This window comes from Mytilus californianus, unplaced genomic scaffold, assembly GCF_021869535.1.
Source record: "Mytilus californianus isolate M0D057914Y unplaced genomic scaffold, xbMytCali1.0.p SCAF_6, whole genome shotgun sequence".
NCBI lineage: Eukaryota > Metazoa > Mollusca > Bivalvia > Mytilida > Mytilidae > Mytilus > Mytilus californianus.
In genome coordinates this window covers 57,262,543-57,281,745 of record NW_026262712.1, presented here as the reverse complement: position 1 = coordinate 57,281,745, position 19,203 = coordinate 57,262,543, and the positions used below count along the sequence as shown (strand labels likewise).

Here is a 19,203-nt window from a genome sequence, read left to right as displayed (position 1 = left end):
AAAACAACTAAAAAGCATTTCATCTTTAATGGCTAAGAATACATCTAAATAATTCAGGAATAAAGATATAAAACAACTTTTAAGAAACTGGCACCATTAATGTCTGCAATTAGTAAAAGTGTCGGTAAATTACCTTTAGAATAGAATAAAATAAGGATTTTTCATAGTATTGCATATGCATACCAATGTCCCCTACTAGCACTGTCATTTGTTTTAATATTTTACAAATAAAAAAGACCAACAAGGGTAAAAACTAATGTTTTTTATTGCTAAATGACCATCTTGTTTCTATAATTTGTAAAAAATGCAGTTTGTTCTTCTTTTTGTAAGTAATAAATACTCCAATACCCTTTGAAAAAATCATGTCTTTGATTTGACGAAAACATTCGTTCTTTTAAATATGCCTTGCAGACGGAACCAGGTTATCATTTTGCATGTGAAATACTTCTAGAGGTACTGCGAACAAAGCACACACAAAATATTCAGTCCATTGTAAAGTCCTTGATTTGCTACTACCTACAAATGTTTCGAACCAAAAAGCTAGGTTAATAGGAAAACTTTACTTTCTTCTCCTCACAAAAACAAAATACTTCACGTTGACCTTTGAATCTAGGTAAATTCAACACAAGAAACTGCCATGTATTATTTTATTTTCACATAAAAATGAGCATATACACAGAACTGTTCACACATAAATGTTATCTTTCGTCGCTTTCCGTGCGAAAAAAAGCAAAAAATTAAAAACTAAATATTCCTTTTACTAGAGAATATATTGTTTATAATAAAAACATTGGATAACAATGATTCAGAGGAGTGAGACACGTAAAAGAAATGCAAAGAATTCAGTTAAACGAGAAAAAATATCCAAATTTCTTCATGAAATTTACACACTAGTATGACGAGGACGTTCCTTTACTTAAAACAAATAACTAATTTTTGACACTAAAAAATATAGATTTTTTTAATTCATATAAAAACAGTGTATGTATGTACGAAAATCATATTTTTATTTTTATTACACAATATATGTGCATGGTACATTTCGTTTTTATTATATGAACAAAATTGAATTTTTCGTCCCCAAGGGTGAATTGGGAATTGAAATATGGTCACTCTTTTTCTTCTTCCAACCGGAAGTTAAACCCTTGCAAAAGTAGAGCAACTGTTTGGTTGTGTGGGATGTGCAAGGCAAATTTGCTATCGCTATCCAATATTACCTCATTTTTTTTAATTTCAGTCCCAGTTTTCCCAAATTTCATTCTAAACGGGCTCTAATACAGGACCTACCTGTTGTATTTTTTGTGAATTTGTTCTCGTCTTAAACATGCATGCAATATTTGACACTGGACGTTAAGCAACCGACAATCAATCTACTGGCATTCATGAAAGTATAATAGCTCCAACACTGTTCCCAAAATGCAGTTATCAAAATGGTAAAAAAAAGATTATTTTGTGATACATGTGGTATGTATACAAATCGTTTTTATTTTTTTAAGAGAAATTTTGAATGAGATATTAATGCTTATTAATCTTGAAAGATTTTAACGAAAATGCAATACATTGCCGTTTCCACTTGTCGAGCAGACATAACTTAAAGATACGTATAGTAAATTGATGCAGTTTCAAATGGAGAAGAACAAAAATGAAAAGCAAATGTGGACAGAACTTTACCAATGGAAAAGGAAATCATATGTGAAAGTTTCTTCAATCAATAAAAAAACAAAAATAAAGCACAGATTCATTGGTCTTATTTTTTTTAGAATAAATACAAATAAAATGCAAATTTTGAAATTACCTTCAACTTGTATTGTCCAGTTTCCTAAATTACCTTCGTCTGTGAATACTCCAATACTTTTCACTTCAACATGATGCGTAGTTTTCAAATTCATAACAACATTTTCGCCAACGACCATTCCAGTTCCTAATGTAATGTCTCCATCTGCCCAACTAATCCAGAATGGTTGATACACAATGCAGTTCAGTATATTCAAAATGAAAACTGATGCATACTCATAGAACAAATCGTCTTCGCGGAAGACAATTTCCGAAGTGTCATCGGAATATCCAATACCAATCTCATACAATGCTTTTGACGAGTATCTGACATCATAATTTGACAGAAGGACATGTGCATGGCCGCATGCCTTTATTGCAAACACTAACGACGTTGTTCCAGTAAGGTCTATGTTATACCTATTTATATCAATAGTGTAGTTCATGATATCAGTTGTATACTATGAATTAACCCGTTCGTTGATCTGGGTCGATACATTGGTTAATATCTGCACACCTATACAATATACAATGATATATTATATCATATTATATCATATACATCGCAAATACATCGTATATGTATATAATGTATCGAAACGTATCGAAAGATATAGAAACAATGCATCACGTGCATAGTCAATCAGGTATTTATTTACGGTCTATAATTCTTGTGCTACTATGTGTTATACCCACTGACATAAAGACCGAAATAGACATTGAATCATTTAGATTTTCGTTCAGATAGATAAATACTAGTAATATCAATAAATGTGTTGGTAATAGGACAAGCTGCTCATTTGATTTATTCAATTGATAGCTAATTTTATATGTTTTTTAGTGGTAAGTGGTCCGATCGCATGCCTTTATTTTGTGGACATTATCTGATTTGTCCTTCATTGCTCCCTTTGTATATAATTTAATTCTAGATGTAAAATGTCTTCTGATTTGTTGAATGTTTTTGTCTATTAGCTCATAGACATAATTTTGTGACCGTGACGTCATCAACGTTTAGTCATGATTTACTCCTTAGAAATGGAATTTAGAACTAAATTAGAAGGAATGACTGTAATATTTTTTTCTATCTTTCCAAAATAACCCAAAATTGTGGTGCACACTTTTAAATAACCCGGTTCGCATCATACTTCAAAAAAAATTAAAGAACCTTAGTGAGCGCGCTCACATACCCCACGTCCCCACATTGTCATTGGATAAATAAAATAAGTGTAAGAAAAAAACATTGTATCAAAAAAAAAAAAAAATTGAATCATAATTTCCTGTCAATATGCACATCTACGTAGTATGTCCTTATTATCTGAAAAGGTTTCATGAAATTCTGTTGTGTGGTTTGAGAGGAGTTGCGATGACAAACTGTTGCAGTAGTACATTAAAGTAAATAAGTTCAAAGGGGCGTAACTCCTAGAAAAAGAATTGAATCGTAATTTCCTGTCGATATGCACAACTACATAGTATGTCCTTATTATCTAAAAAGGTTTCGTGAAATTCTGTTGTGTGGTTTTAGAGGAGTTGCGATGACAAAAGGTTGCAGTAGTATATTGGGCAAATAAGTACTAAGGGCGTAACTCCTGAAAAAAAATTGAATCGTAATTTCCTGTCGATATGCACATCTACGTAGTATGTCCTTATTATCTGAAAAGGTTTCATGAAATTCTATTTCTGGTTTGAGAGGAGTTGCGATGACAAACTGTTGCAGTAGTTCATTAAAGTAAATAAGTTCAAAGGGGCGTAACTCCTAGAAAAAGAATTGAATCATAATTTCCTGTCGATATGCACAACTACATAGTATGTCCTTATTATCTAAAAAGGTTTCGTGAAATTCTGTTGTGTGGTTTGAGAGGAGTTGCGATGACAAAAGGTTGCATTAGTATATTGGGCAAATAAGTTCAAAGGGGCGTAACTCCTGGAAAAAAAATTTAATCGTAATTTCCTGTCGATATGCACAACTACATAGTATGTCCTTATTATCTAAAAAGGTTTCGTGAAATTCTGTTGTGTGGTTTGAGAGGAGTTGCGATGACAAGAAACAGGACTGACGGACTGACGGACGGACAGACGGACGGACAGACAGACGGACGGACAGACGGACAGACAGACGGACAGACGGACGGACGGGTCAAAAACATTATACCCTCCGCTACTCGTTGCGTGGGGTATAAAAACGTTTATAAACTAAAGCAAAAATTGGGCCAAAGAAATTTAGGAGAATTCCTACTTTATGCAAACGCAATAAAAGGAAAATCAAATATTACAGACAGTCATCAACGACAAATATTGAATTACAGGCTCCTGATCTGCGACCAGTACAAAATAATGTGACAGGGTCAATCATTTTTCATCGGCGCTGAACCCTCCCTCTAATCAAGGAGAGTTGTGTAGCAGTACAATATTAGTACAAACTACCAAACTCAGTTGGATAGATCTTTACTCATCAGATCGGCAGGAAGCACTAGAGAAAATTAATAACAGAACACACAAACAACCGATCTAAGAGTACCCGTTGTTACTGAAATATAGCTTAAAGCTATCAAAAAAGTAAAATAGCAAAAATTTCGAACTCCGAGAAAAATTCAAAACGGAAAGTCCCTAATCAAATGGCAAAATCAAAAGATCAAACACATCAAAAGAATGGAAAACAACTGTCATATTCCTGACTTCGTACAGGCATTTGTATTGAACCTGCTTTTATATTTAGCTAAACCTCTCACTTATATTACAGTGGCATTAAATTTCATTATATTGACAACAATTTGTGAACAAAACAAACTGACATAATATGTGAAAATGTCAAAAATAGGGGTACAACAGTCAACCTTGTGTTATAATATTAATCATTATAAAAACAAAAAATTATATCAACAAAGAAAGACAAAAAGGCATATAGACAAAGCAAAAATGACAAGAATACAAAACATTACCACAACAGCACAATAACACGGGATGTACAAGTATCGATCCACACCAAATAGACATTACCAAAAATAGAATAAACAGTAAAAAAGTAATAATTTACAATGACAAAAAAAAGATCACTATAACACGTAATTAAGATGATAAACAACGTTAGTATCTAGAATCTATTGTTCAAGACCATCGCGTATTATTTGTGAAATAAATACGGAATATTTATCAACAAGGTCTTGGTATCTTTCATTAAACAAATCATTTTTTTTCAATATATTAAAACTGATCTGAGGAGTCTAGCCATTTTTAACGGATTGTTACAGTTTAATCTTTTGTTGTGCTATTACACAAACGCTAAAACATGTGTTACCCTGCCATAATGTCCATGTGGTTGTCCTAAGTAAGGAGCCTCTACTCAAAGTGTGACGTTGGTTCCTACATGTCCTATATGCTATCATTTTATTTTGTTTTTGGCATTGTCGTTTGTTTTTTGTTCCCTTTAGTGTTTCTGTTGTATCATTGTTTTCCTCTTATAGTTGATGTGTTTCCCTCGGTTTTAGTTTGAAACCCGGATTTGTTTTCTCTCAATCAATTTATGACTTTCGAACAGCGGTATACTGCTGTTGCCTTTATTTAGAACATATACGGCCGTATTTTTTAACATTTTAAATTTTTTAACATTTTGAGTTTTTTTATAGTGTGCTAAACAGTATGAAATTTGTTCATTTATAAAGTTTGTACTATGACCTGTAGTTGTTTCCATCTTGTCCAGTTATCCTCGGTGGAAAGTTTCTCATAGAGGCTATCATACCATATCCCCTAATATTTGTTTTTATATTGAACTAACTTAGTAGATTTCAGAAGGGTACTGAAGCAACGCTCATCAAATGACCTAAAATTCACGACAACGAAAATAGATCTAAAATATCCAGAGAAAGATATGCCTTCAGTCGCAAAAAATGTTCATAAACACAAAGAAAAGACAACACAAATAAAACTATGTATTTCATTCAATTTATGATTATTTCTTGAATGTAAACTAGTGCTCAGTTGCTCCATTCTTTGAAAGCTTTGCTATACTATTGGTAGTAGTAATTGTGTTAAAAATAAGTTTTTTAAGATCTGTTTCAATATTAAAACGATTGTGTGACATGGCATTTAAAAAATGAAATTTGAGAAGCAAAATAAATATCTAAATCAAAAGTCAACTTACCACCAGCTTTAAAAGTCAGGAAACACAGAAGTAGAACTTTAAACATCTGACCAGTCTCGAAAACCATATTCAGAATGTTCATATGTTCCAGTAGACTCTGAAAATTTATGGAAACTTTATATCAAGGATATCCTTTTATATACTCACTGCTTATCTATTATTGAACATTTTCGACTGACATTGAGATCTTTTTAACATAAATAAAAGATAACTCATTTGAATAAATGCGTGGTTTCATTTTAACCAATAAAGACTTGAAACAACATATTTGATAAGGTTTCTTATTGGCCTTTTGGTATTTAAATTTTGAATGGTTACAAAACAACATATTTATAATGCACATAAACAGCATCCCCATGTGTATTAGGCAGTTATAGAAAATGAAAATATTGAATAAAATGAAATATACAACAGAGAAATTCATTCATCGTAAAGGAAATTTGGTATGTGCGGAAATAAAGACCAGCAGGTTCGAAACTAAAGTAAAAGTCAGTCTAAACAATTTTTGGAAGCGTAATGAATCATACCATAACCTTGTAAAGTACACATTACTGTCTCAGACTTTTTAAACCGGTGGCTTTATTTATAAAAGATTTTCTGTGTAGATAACCGACGTGATATGGACAAAACGCTTTTAACGTGTTATAAAAGTATACCAAAAAGGGATTCTGGCTTAAATCCACTTAGAAACATTTGGAAATTTTAAAATGTTAATTTTACTTGATTTTAATATAAATCGTCAATTTCCATCGTTGTATAAAATAATATAGGGTCTATTAAACAAAAACTATTTAGTTCCTAATAAAAAAAAATAATCCGGTAGCCCCCTGATAATTTCATTAAAACGGAAATGTTCATATCAATGACACATCATTTTTAAACAATATTCTGCTGACGGAATTTCGAGAAATCGTCCTAATCGGGTTTGTACTGTACGGTCAAATACTGTATATCAAGTTAGAATGTAACTTTTTAATTGATAACAAGCAATAAAAAATAAATAAAAATGATAGGTCACCTCGAGCTCTTTCTCAAGCTACAGGTTGCGAAGAAATTGACACATTTTGTATGGATTATGCAGGGAACACATCATTATGTGAATAGAAGCTAAACTAAATGATAGAATTGTAAAATATAATACGAGAAGATAGATTTTAGAAAAATGCTTTCAGAATATCAAAAGAAAAAAATAGGGTCACATGACGTTTTTTGTTTCCTGCTAAAACATAAAATAGCAAAAATTCATGTAGATTCCTTTAGAATAATGTACCATTTCAGAGCTACCTTCCAATATAACGCCAATTTGAAAAACATTGAAAATCATGCAAAAATAATCTAAGTTTGAAAAAAATATTAGCAATTATAAGTAAAATGAAAATTAGTTAATTGTATTTTGTATGGATTATGCAGAGAACACATCATTTTGTAAGTAGAAGCTAAACTAAATGTTAGAATTGTAAAAAAGAATACGAAAATATAGATTTTAGAAAAATGCTTTCAGAATATCAAAAGAAAAAATAGGGTCACATGACGTTTTTTGTTTCCTGCTAAAACATAAAATAGCAAAATTTCATGTAGATTCCTTTAGAATAATGTACCAATTCAGAGCTACCTCCCCATATTACGCCAATTTGAAAAACATTGAAAATCATGCAAAAATAATCTAAGTTTGAAAAAATATTAGCAATTATAAGTTTAATGAAAATTAGTTAATTGCATTCCTTATCAAACTTTGCTGACTTGATTGAAAACCTAGACATATTGTTCTCTGCTATTTTACAATTCAAGATGGCGAAATATACCAATACTACCTTAAAACCTAGTTGCAAAATAGTACAACCGCATAAACTGATCTTTAATCGAATTATAACTTTCAACGGAATATTGAAACACGGGATATATTTAACAATGCCATTGACAACAGTTTTAGCCAATTAGATCTACTGCAATTAAAGTAGTCTTGATTATAATATAGTTTTATTGAGTCTAAGATATTTAATGTGACTGCTAGATATATACTGTTGAAGTATCTGTAATATTATAGATTCATGAATATATAATGGAATATTATCTAATTTTTATGCGGTGGTTGATTGGAATTGGTAGCCTGTAAGTGTAGGACATTTTACGTTTGTCCGTACGTATTTGGTTAGTCCATACCTTCGAATTTCAGGACAATTTCACAACTCTTCCGTCATCAAATAGTGTTGATAAAAAATAAATACAGAAACGATATCAATAGAGAAGTGGAACATGTGTTAATGAGACAGCAACACAAGGTTATCGACACAATGACATATGATGATTAACATGCTGTCTCCAATAACAAACGTTAAGTGTCTTTACGGTTATAATATTAACCTCCTAATTGTAGAGATTTCCAATAAAATGAAATTGCTCGACATAACCTACCTATCTGAAAGTATCTCGGCCTATTGCATTGAAGTATGACGGAGGGGAGCATAGACTAAATGAATTTTTGGCTCGTTGAATAAACATACTTGTTTTGAATATACATGTACATTTATTTTCCATATTCATAACCGTCTCTTTGGTCTTAGCGTAGCGTGCTCCACTCGACAGAAGCGTAATAAGATTTTTATTTCTAGTGAGGCAACGATTTGAATCTTGGCATTCAAAACCTCAATTAGTTAAAAGACTGCAATGCCAATAGGTAGTGGTCGGTTAATGGCAAATAAGAATCGCAAAATAGCTTTCAGCATTTACAAATGCAACAAAATCGAATAATAAACAGGTTTGATCGATTTATTTATTGTTGTTGCCTAACATCACTTGACAAAACCAGAATGAATATTCAGGACAAGTAAAACAAAATAAGTAATCCAATAGATATGTAAAGTGGGTCGAAAAATAACAGCATGAATTTCAACTGCAACTTGAAAAGGAAAGCATTTTAGACAGAGGTAAACATTTCAACTTGCAACATGCCCCTATGTATCCCTGTTTGATGGGTTCTGTAACGTAACAGCTAATGATTGCACTTGTCTTGCATTTGAACGAACGTCCCCATTCCGAACGTGTGTGGCTGTGTATTTATACATCCATGACAAACCAATCGGGCGACTTTTTTAAGCATGTTATACTCTTGAGCATTGTTTTGTATAGATTACATACTTATACATCCCGCAATGCTAAACGAACCTAGCCTTAGCGGTTAACACAAAGATAACCAGTCTCTCTGCTAAGCACTCGATATTTAGGAGTAAGAGCCAAGATTAGTCGGTCCGGAGTTAAAATAATGTTTCCTGGTAGGATGACATGTATTCCTGCGGACCTTGTTAACTACCACGATAAAAAATGTGGATCAGTATGTCAAATTAGTACAAATTCATATTCATACTCTCGTCCTGGATATGCATATTCAAACAACATGTGCAATGAACACTTATATATAGTAAGATCCTCTACGATCGATAATTCAGCTGATCTGTAATATTCCATCTTCATGCCAGCAGCCTTATACATCATGTACTGTGTTACGACGCTAGATAAAAACTGACGAGGAAAGGTAACACCCGGACACAGAAAGCTTGATTTTTGTCGAGCCTAGGAGGTCGAATGGTCTAGCACGTCGGGCATAGTGCAAGGAGATTTGGTGCCACGATATCTTAGTAGCATGAGTTCGAATCTCGACCAGTGAAGAACAAAAAATTTGCTTCCGCGCAAATTTACAGATCTAACATTGTTGGGCTGTTATTTAGACGAATTATATATATATATATATATATATATATATATATATATAACATCGATTAGAAAAAAATTAGTGTGCCGTTTGAGTGCTAATGCGTATCCAAAGGCAGATTAGGGGAGTTGGGGCCGGGACGATCTTTATGGATCTATGCATTTGGTTTTTACATATTCCACGCCTAACGTTGCCTAAATTGCCCCCCTCTTTTTGATATCCTGGATCCCCATTTGGCATCGAAATCTTATTATCTTCTGTTTTTTTATGTTTCTTTCCTAACATATTCACTTCAATGATTAATGCGGTAAAAACAAATTCGGTGACCATCTAGAAATTGTTTATCAATAAAATATTTTTTTCTGGAAATGTCTTTTGTATTTGTACTCATAGCATTCCCGTTAAACAAAACAGCACGGAACAATCCTTAATCGAGCACACCTTCTAAAATACAACCTATATAGTGATTTGTTTTATCGATACATTTTATGATAAATGGAAAATATTTTTATTTCGAAATTTAATGGAAGCGATAGTTTTATATCAATTTTCAACTTTTATAAAGTGATGAATTCTGACAAACACTGATTTCGACATTTCTGGAATTGTTAGAGAAATGTCCTTCTAAAAATGTTTTCCTCACAAATAAGATATCATATACATAAATAGAGAAAGAAAATCGAAAAAAAATAAGCATGTAAAATATAGAATAATGAAGGGTTGATTTACATAGTATTTTGCAAACTAATTGTCATAATCAAAACAATGACAGATAACTCAAATCGATCGTGTGATAGGTAAGGGATATGTGTTTATACGTGATCTTACGTTAGTGAAAATTAAGGCGGAAATCTGGAGAACCACGTGATAAATAGAAATGCATGATTTCTGTTATCTTTCATCATGTTAAAATTATTAAATATGGACGAAAATTCCAGTGTATGATTTAAAAAGTCTTGAAATACTTCGTTTAAACTTCGGAGACGTATTTAATCATATATAGCGGTTGGCAATATAACCAGTCCCAATCGGTCCGTACGTCGAGTAACGTACGTATGTCATTTTATTGGAAATCTCTAATCACCCGTAATATATATGGCGTCAAATTTTCTTTTATTGCATTTTGAGGATCATATTGTCAGAAATATCGTAAATGAAATTCATTTTAAACATTGTTTTCATCAATAGTATTATAAATACATGTTTTAAAAGCCTTCACACTATGTAAATATCTTTGTAAATATTTGTTAAGTGTTAAACCTATATCCAAAGTGGGAGTGTTCCGATATATAACGGAGGAAAATATATGTACATAACAATATCATTAGGACAATACAACTTCTAAACAGCTCTGACGTTTGTTTATCGATAGTTATCTTGCAATCGACATTTCTACTATTCAAATACCGGTTGACAGATAACACGAAACAATAAAAGTATAGTAGACGTTGATAGTCTCCTGGTATCCCGCTACTGTTGTAAGCTACCAGTTATATTCAAATAACTGTTTACCTCACAGTTCAATTTGGAGTCCTCATCGCGGTCCCCGTTTAAGTCATGTCGATCTCATTAGATAACAAATTTAACGTTTGGGATGACAAAAAATATATCAATTACTCTAAATGTTGAATTGCAGAATAAAAACAATATTCGTACAGTGTAGGAACATATAAAATGTATTTGAACTCGCAACAAAACAGGAGAAAATCTTGGCGAGCTGCGCTTTTTTCTCCGTTTCTATAAAGCTCGTTAAATCAATACACCTTTCCACTCTCCTGTCAATCATCAGTTAATTGACCAATCACATGTGGTAAATTTACCACATGTGTAAACATTTGGTAGCAGCACGTGTTGTCGGCCATAAGCTCGGTCAAACATTCTTATCTAAACAGTTAATTTGATCTAACATTTCTTAAAATTTTCACAATTAAATCGTCCAGAATTTGTTTTGGGGAAAGGAATCAATGTTAGAGGGTAGAGGAAGGTCAATTTGTCAACTTGAAACAATAAAAAATTTGTTTCAATGTATGAAAGTTATTGATAAATCAATTAAAAAGGAATATAATGGCAGTGCTTATTGTTTTTGAAATATTGTTTACATGCTATTTTGAAAAATAAAAAAAATATATATATTCTGAAACACAAGATTTCAATTGGTGTACAAACTGAGTTGAAATAGATATTTTTTGCATTAATTTAAAAGTTTAAACAATAAAACATGCAAGTTAGTACATGTATGTAAAATTTCTGGAAATTACAATTATAATATAGAAAAGATTCAGCAACAAAATAATTGACACCTTTCCAATTTCAATTACATAGAACAATTCATCCCTAACTTTATTCAAATGTTAAAATATTTGTACTTGGAAGCCGTTTAAACTGAAAACTTCAGGGTATTGATCATCTTTTGGATTGACAGATTTTATACAAAATTTTATTTTTCCAGTATAATATTTATACAAGAACTATTCCATGTTCTTTAACAATCAAATTGTTTTAGAGATAATGTAAGTTTTCCCACCTTAAAATTAATCTGGATGAAAAATTATATACAACCTCATTGGAATGAGATGGAAATAAGAATTACTGATCTGAAAGTCTGCATGGAATGATGTAGTGAATCAGATATTTGTAGTCTTTTTTTGTACAAAATGTATAAAAATGAAAGTATTTACGTTTGTAATGCCCTCATCGCTAGCATTTTGTTATAAGACAGAGGGGAAACTGAAATAATAATAAAAACAAATATATTTCAATAGATGCTTCATAACAAGTAAGATAATGTTTAATTTTGATATGACTTTCAAAAAAATTGGTCTACTGTGAGAGTATTTGCTGATTGTACTTGACCTTTTTCAAATTTTGTGTATGAATTAAAAAAAATGAAAGGAAGTTAGAAGTATCGGATATATTTTTTTTTTCTTTATTTGAAAAAAAGGTGAGTACAATGTGCAAAGATTCCTGTTAAGGACATGAGGTGTATATAAATTTAAAACAAAGACGAACTACAATGACCAAATATTCATGTAAGCAAATAATAAATTAATTTTCTTTTCTTCTTTATTTTTTACTTAGTGATAGAATTTTAATTATCATAAGTTATCTATGGATATTAAAAAAGAAAACCGGTTAAATGTTATTTGATAAATAATCTAATAGCTACTGGAGCAAGGATGCTTGTTTTACAAGTTGACCCATGCTGTGTTTTTCTACACAGTAAACACACTTATCGTCATTCATTAGCCATGCTTAATTAAATCTGTAATTTATCTTATCAATCATGCAATATTATATTCTATATCTAGTTGTTAGATTATATTTTTGGGGAATGAGGGTAATTTAATAGCTTGAAATTGGCAAAAGTATTTTAATTGTTTCTTTTTATTCAGTATAAATAGACATAGTTTCTTCAAAATGTAATAAATTTATCTCTCAACTCTTCAGGAGTAACTATTTTATCATACTTTAACACAAAAACAAATCATATGAACAATATATTGCTCTTATTAAATTCTTTACTTTGCTATTATTCAATGTTCATAATAACCGCCATTTTGTTGATTAGCTTGACCTAGGATGCTGGGTTGCCATGTGTTGCTAGGGGGCGGGGCATTCCAGTAGAAAATGGAAAGGTGTATTTTCAGTTTTTCTACGCTGTACGAATATTATATATGTCACTGCGTATTTTATTGGATATTGAATAGAATATCGTATTATTTTGTGGCTGAAAATTGTTTGCAAATAACACATAATCAGCGCCACATTGTGTGTGCAGTATTAAACTAAACGTCCGCACCACACAAGCCAGGTGCTCTTAAATACTGGTAATTTATTAACGAAGTTTGTTCTTGAAAAGGGGAACAAAATTCACAATGTATGTTATGTTGGTTTAATTCTTAATTTTAATTGACGTTCCGAACTTATATCTTCAAAGTTGCATTTTCATACCTGAAAGTAATGATTTTTTTTTATATATCTGAAGGAAACGCCAGTACATGATTATATAGATGCAATTTGGATGATGCAGGCAACTTGATTCCTGTATATTCATCTTTCATCCAAATGTTACCCAATGGTCAATTAAATTGAAATTTTGATGAGCCAAGTTTTTTGGTATTAGGTTTGGATTTAAAAATTTTGTGGTCTCGGGCATCATTGAAGAGACATAAATATTGTTGAAATGCGCATCTGCTGCTTAAAGATTTGTTCCGTATCATAAGTATCAATAAACCAATTCAGATATTTACATAAATATTTTGTAAATTTCAGATCATTATAATCTAAGAAGTTAATTTTCTAAAACTTTAAATGAACATAAGTCAATTTAACAAGTTATCTGTTTTCAATAATTCAATTGATCAGTTTTATTTAAACCCGAAATGATGCATGAACAGACGGACATGTATTACAGATCAACAATGTATTCAGTGTTCCTTATTGACAGAAACAAAACCATCAAAATGTTTGTAAATTCTTTAAAAAAAACTAATTGATATAGCATAGACCACATCTTGATTATGTTTAGCAACCAGCTTTAACTATGTTGCAGGAGTTAAGACAGGACTTGTTTAATAAATCGGCCACTGTCTAAAGTTAATCTTTATAAGTATATTATATTATGAATTCGTCTGTATACTGCTTATGAACCATACCAGGTCTCTGAAATTTTAGGTGACGTCTGGTTTTAGTAGGAATATGAAAAAAGTCTATACTTTACTACTATATTTGTTATTTTCAATAGGACCGTAAAAGACATACATAGACAATTTTCTGTGAAAGGGGAGACAATCGGAATTAAATTTACTTTATAATTTAATCTTGGTTTGAGTCTAGCTTTTCTAGCAGTTCTAAAATAATTTGAATATTATTCAAAACTTAGAATTTTTCGAAATAGTCAGGATTTTCTACCCCAAAGGAAAGATTAACGTAGCTGTATTTGGCAAAACCTTTCGGCATTTCGGATTTCGGATTTCTAGCTACGTACTTTATTTGTCGTTTTTAAACTTTTTTATTCGAGCGTCACTGATGAGTCTTTTATACACGAAACGCACGACTGGCGTACAAAATTTTACCCTGGTATCTATATTGAGTTTAACAACATGTTTATTGCTCACCAACCAGTTACTTTACCTATGATTCTTTGTCATTCTTATTAATTACGGCTACATTGCATCTCAATTATTCAGTTCGAAATTCGTCCAAACCGTATCTTAACTCTCAATTCTTTAATCCAAGCACTGAGACAACAAATTCAGATAATGACGATCTAGAACTTAGCACTATATTACATCATAAAAAATCGACCCTAACTATAACCAAATACTATATTTGGGAGGGGGGAAACAGATCTAAAATAATCGTTAACGGACAATATTTAGCCAGTTTTTGTGGACATTTTAGAAATATTCTAAAGCTTTTTAAGTAAAATGGCCAACTACGTTCTTCTTATCCAGATTTCATCTTCATGTGCTATGCAAGGAGTGCCAAAATTATAAAGATTAGTTAATATAATGTCATTCATTAAGTAGAATCATGCCGTACATCATAGTACAAAGATTCAACTTTCAATAAGTTTCTGGTTAAACAGGTTGCAAAAACTTCCCTAATGTTGTTGGATATAAATTAAAAGTGTACAAAATTACATTTCAGCAAAAATACAAACTAAGCTGAATAAGTTGTTCGAATGAGCACACTGAAAACATTCATTTTCCAAGGGATTACTTTTATGAATAATCAGGTATCCAGAAAAGTTGCTCGCAGTAATAAAATATTAATGTTGCCGTTAAAAAAGTTATGTGCACAGTTTAATATTTTAAACCAAACCTTAAAAAAAGCATATTCTTTTAAGAAATACGTGTGAATATCCGATCTGGGATATCATCTCCTGAAAAGTTTGTCAACCCCGCTTTCAAACGAGTCATCCGAACCCATTAAATGCATGAACATTTTGATATTGGACCCTCCTCAAAGATCAAATATCCTTTAATGTACAAAGAAATTTAGCAGCACAAGTAGGAATCTACCTCACAATTTGTATTGATCTTATACATGTTAAACTTCAAAATGCTGGACTAGGAACTGTACACAGACGATTAATGTTGCACGAATATTCCAGGAAAACTACACTGGTGCGATCAGGGGTATTTGAAATGACGATTAGGCTGAGATCGAGAGATGATGATAATGGGTTGCTGTTTTACGTCTAATGGCATATTAACTGCATATTCAGGATGAGAAAATATCAATGTGAAGTATATATGAACCCTGCATTGTACTAGACGAACACGCTGAGCAGACCTTTTAACGTGCGTTTACAGTAACGACCCACTAGAAGGCATGTCATACATTATTCTGACTCAAACACGGCCAGCCTTTGCTCGTACTCTTAAATGCCACTTATTGGGTAGAGAAGAAGCAAGTATTAAATTTCTAGTCTTTGGTTTGATCGAAAGATAAATGAAAATAATATTTGGTAAATTTCTTGCGAGCGTAACGTTAAGTATCTTATGGTGGTATTTTTTTAATTTTTAAAAGCATTCAATAATTAAAAAAGACTGGAAAGTAAACGAAATTAGCTTCATATGATACTTACATACTTGGAGCACCGGATTCAATAACGTTATTTGGATGAATTTCATGATCCTTAATATTCTTTTTCTGTGAAGTAGTTTTTGGACAGTTATTCATTGATTGTCCTCTTATTTTTGCCAACAGTATTTTGGGTTTTTTTTTCAGCGTCATTCCTTTTAAATTGCTTGTTTGGTATATATTTTTCTTCTTCTTACTGGATATATAATATTGCTGGATGATATTTTGTCGTGGGATCACCAGAGAAACTCCAGACCAGATGAATGCATGCCTGAAATTTAATCAGCTAGAGTCTGACATTGACATCGTCATGTAACAAAGGTCTGACCTAAAAGGCATCCAGGACTCCGTGTCGTCAGTATAATAACAGCTATCCTTTCCCAGACCTTTATCGCGATATATCCCAAACGACTAGTATGTTTTACATTCATCCTGGGGCAATAATACTGTTATCAAACACCATTAACTATTCAAATACAGGATTATTTGGAATTTAGTTTCTTTGAGGAAAAGTGTATTGCTTCAAAACGTGGTAACAAGAATCTTCAAAACCTGAAAAAGGTTGATAGCAGATGCCATATTTAGCAGAATTAAACTTACATTATTATTTCACCTGGGTCTGATGTAGATCAAAGTATACAGTGGCTAACTCTAAGTACTTATCCAATTTTTATCAAATCATACCGTTTATGTCTAATATCGGCGACTGTACTTGACAAAATATTTCATTCACCAGCATTAAGAACAGAACAGGAAGACACGGTTTTGTGGAATGCTATGAACACGGGTGCCACAATTGGAGAAAGATTTGCTTGCCTTCAGCAGCACCTGATATCACCCCTGGTTTTTTGTGGGGTTCCTATTGTCCAGTCTTCAGTTTTGTATGTTGTGTTTTGTAGACTGTTGTTTGTCTGTTGGTTCTTTATTTTTTTGCCATGACGATGTCAGTTTATTTTTGACTTATGAGTTTGAATGTCGCTTTGGTATCTTTCGCCTCTCTTTTACACATAACTTGAATACAGAAAAGCTAAGGGAATAATCAGTCTTGCTTAACTATAATACATTTGTGAGTAAATGTTTAAAATATAAGAAGTAGTTGTTTATCAACAACAGTAAAGTTACAATTTTACCAATAAGGCTATTGAGCCAAATTATGAAGGACAATTTCTAAACTTGTACGCTTTATAAATAAAATTACCAAACAAGAATATTTGCAGTAACAAGAAATGGAAATGACTTTACGCCATTCCTTCCAATTTGTTTAAGAAAGAGGCACCTTTTTTATACATTCATCAACAACTGGTCTTAGCGAATATTAAATTCTTCTGTAGTAACAAATGAAACAGGCTCATATTGAAACCTTTATTAATCATATTTTCTAGAACAAGGAGGGTTGTTTATGGTATGATATTCGGATGTTAAACATAATAGATATGTAAAGTTAAATTGTATTTCTGTCTGACTTTTAAAGTTACTTATTCAGTATAATTATTTTTTTTGCTGATGGTCTGACAAAGTATTCAAACAACAACTGTAGCTACCTAAGCTAGCTCGCTGTATTAGCAAGCTTATTTCAACATTCTTGGCAAGCAATGCAGTGTATATTGTTTCCTTGTTCTGGTGAATTGTAATTCTTTACGTATATTGACTAGTATGTACTTTGTTTTAATTGTGTTTTCTATGGTCCAGAGCAAAAGGGATAGGTGTGTTTCCCAATAAAAATTAATTTTCCCCACCAGATATTGTATTTGATTCAAGTAATGCTATCGGGACCACATGTTGTTTGTCTGTTATCACCTTTATTTTTTTAAAGATTGTTTAGTGTTGGTTTGATCTGTTCTAATGCCCAATTTCAGAAAGTTCCTGTATTTTATTGAATTTTATATAAAGTGTTTGTCAAGGAATTTTAAGTATTGTCTGTTCTGTCAGAATGCTAATTATATTATGTCTGACAACACTTAATAAAGGAGAAATCATGTACTATCATGTTAACTTTTAGGCAGATTTTAAAGTGTTAACAGGACCAGGAGAAAACACCACTGACAAACTACATATAGCTAATAATTTTCTGCGTATAATAAATTGTATATTAGATCTGCTAAAATCAGTCAAAAAAAAAATACATATCCAATGTCAACACTTTGCCTACGAGAATCTGACAAGAGTGCACACACTGAAATGTCTCGCCTTCTTTACTAACCATTGATTTCATGTTGATAGTCCTAAATACAAAGCTTTACTACAAGTAACACATAAACTTATTAATAACATGATCCAAGAAAATGAGGTCAAGGTCAGATAAACCAAACGAGAAATACATGTACATGCACCTTAAAATCATTCAATAAACCAAACATAGTTGACCTATTGCTTATAGTTTCTAAGAAACAGTCTTAACCAAGAAAACTTAACATTGACCAATAAACCATGAAAATGAGGTCAAGGTCAGATGAACCATGCCAGACAGACATGTACATCTTACAATCAATTTAGGCATTAAATATAGTTGACCTATTGCTTATAGTATCTAAGAAACAAATTTAAGCATGAAAACTTAACATTGACCAATGAACCATGAAAATGAGGTCAATGTCAAATGATACCTGCCAGACACATATACACCTTACAATCCTTCCATACATCAAATATAGTTGATCTATTGCTTATAGTTGAAAAAAAAACAGACCAAAACACAAAAACTTAACACTGAGAAATGAACCGTGAAAAGGAGGTCAAGGTCAAATAAAACCAGTGAGACTGACATGTACATCATAAAATATTTCCATACACCATTTATAGTTGACCTATTGCATATAGTATTAGAAAAAAAGACCAAAACTCAAAAACTTAACTTTGACCACTGAACCATGAAAATGAGGTCAAGGTCAGATGACACCTACCAGTTGGACATGTACACCTTACAATCATTCCATAAACCAAATATAGTAGACCTACTGCTTATAGTATCTGATATATGGAGTTGACCACAAAAACTTAA

General features: G+C 31.8%; 1 protein-coding gene across 1 annotated transcript in view; it reads left to right on the top strand.

Moving 5' to 3' along the window:
• Window positions 1-19,203, top strand: part of LOC127705669 (PHD and RING finger domain-containing protein 1-like) — a 290,389-nt gene that overhangs the window by 115,991 nt on the left and 155,195 nt on the right. The gene's annotated exons all lie outside the window — the stretch shown is intronic.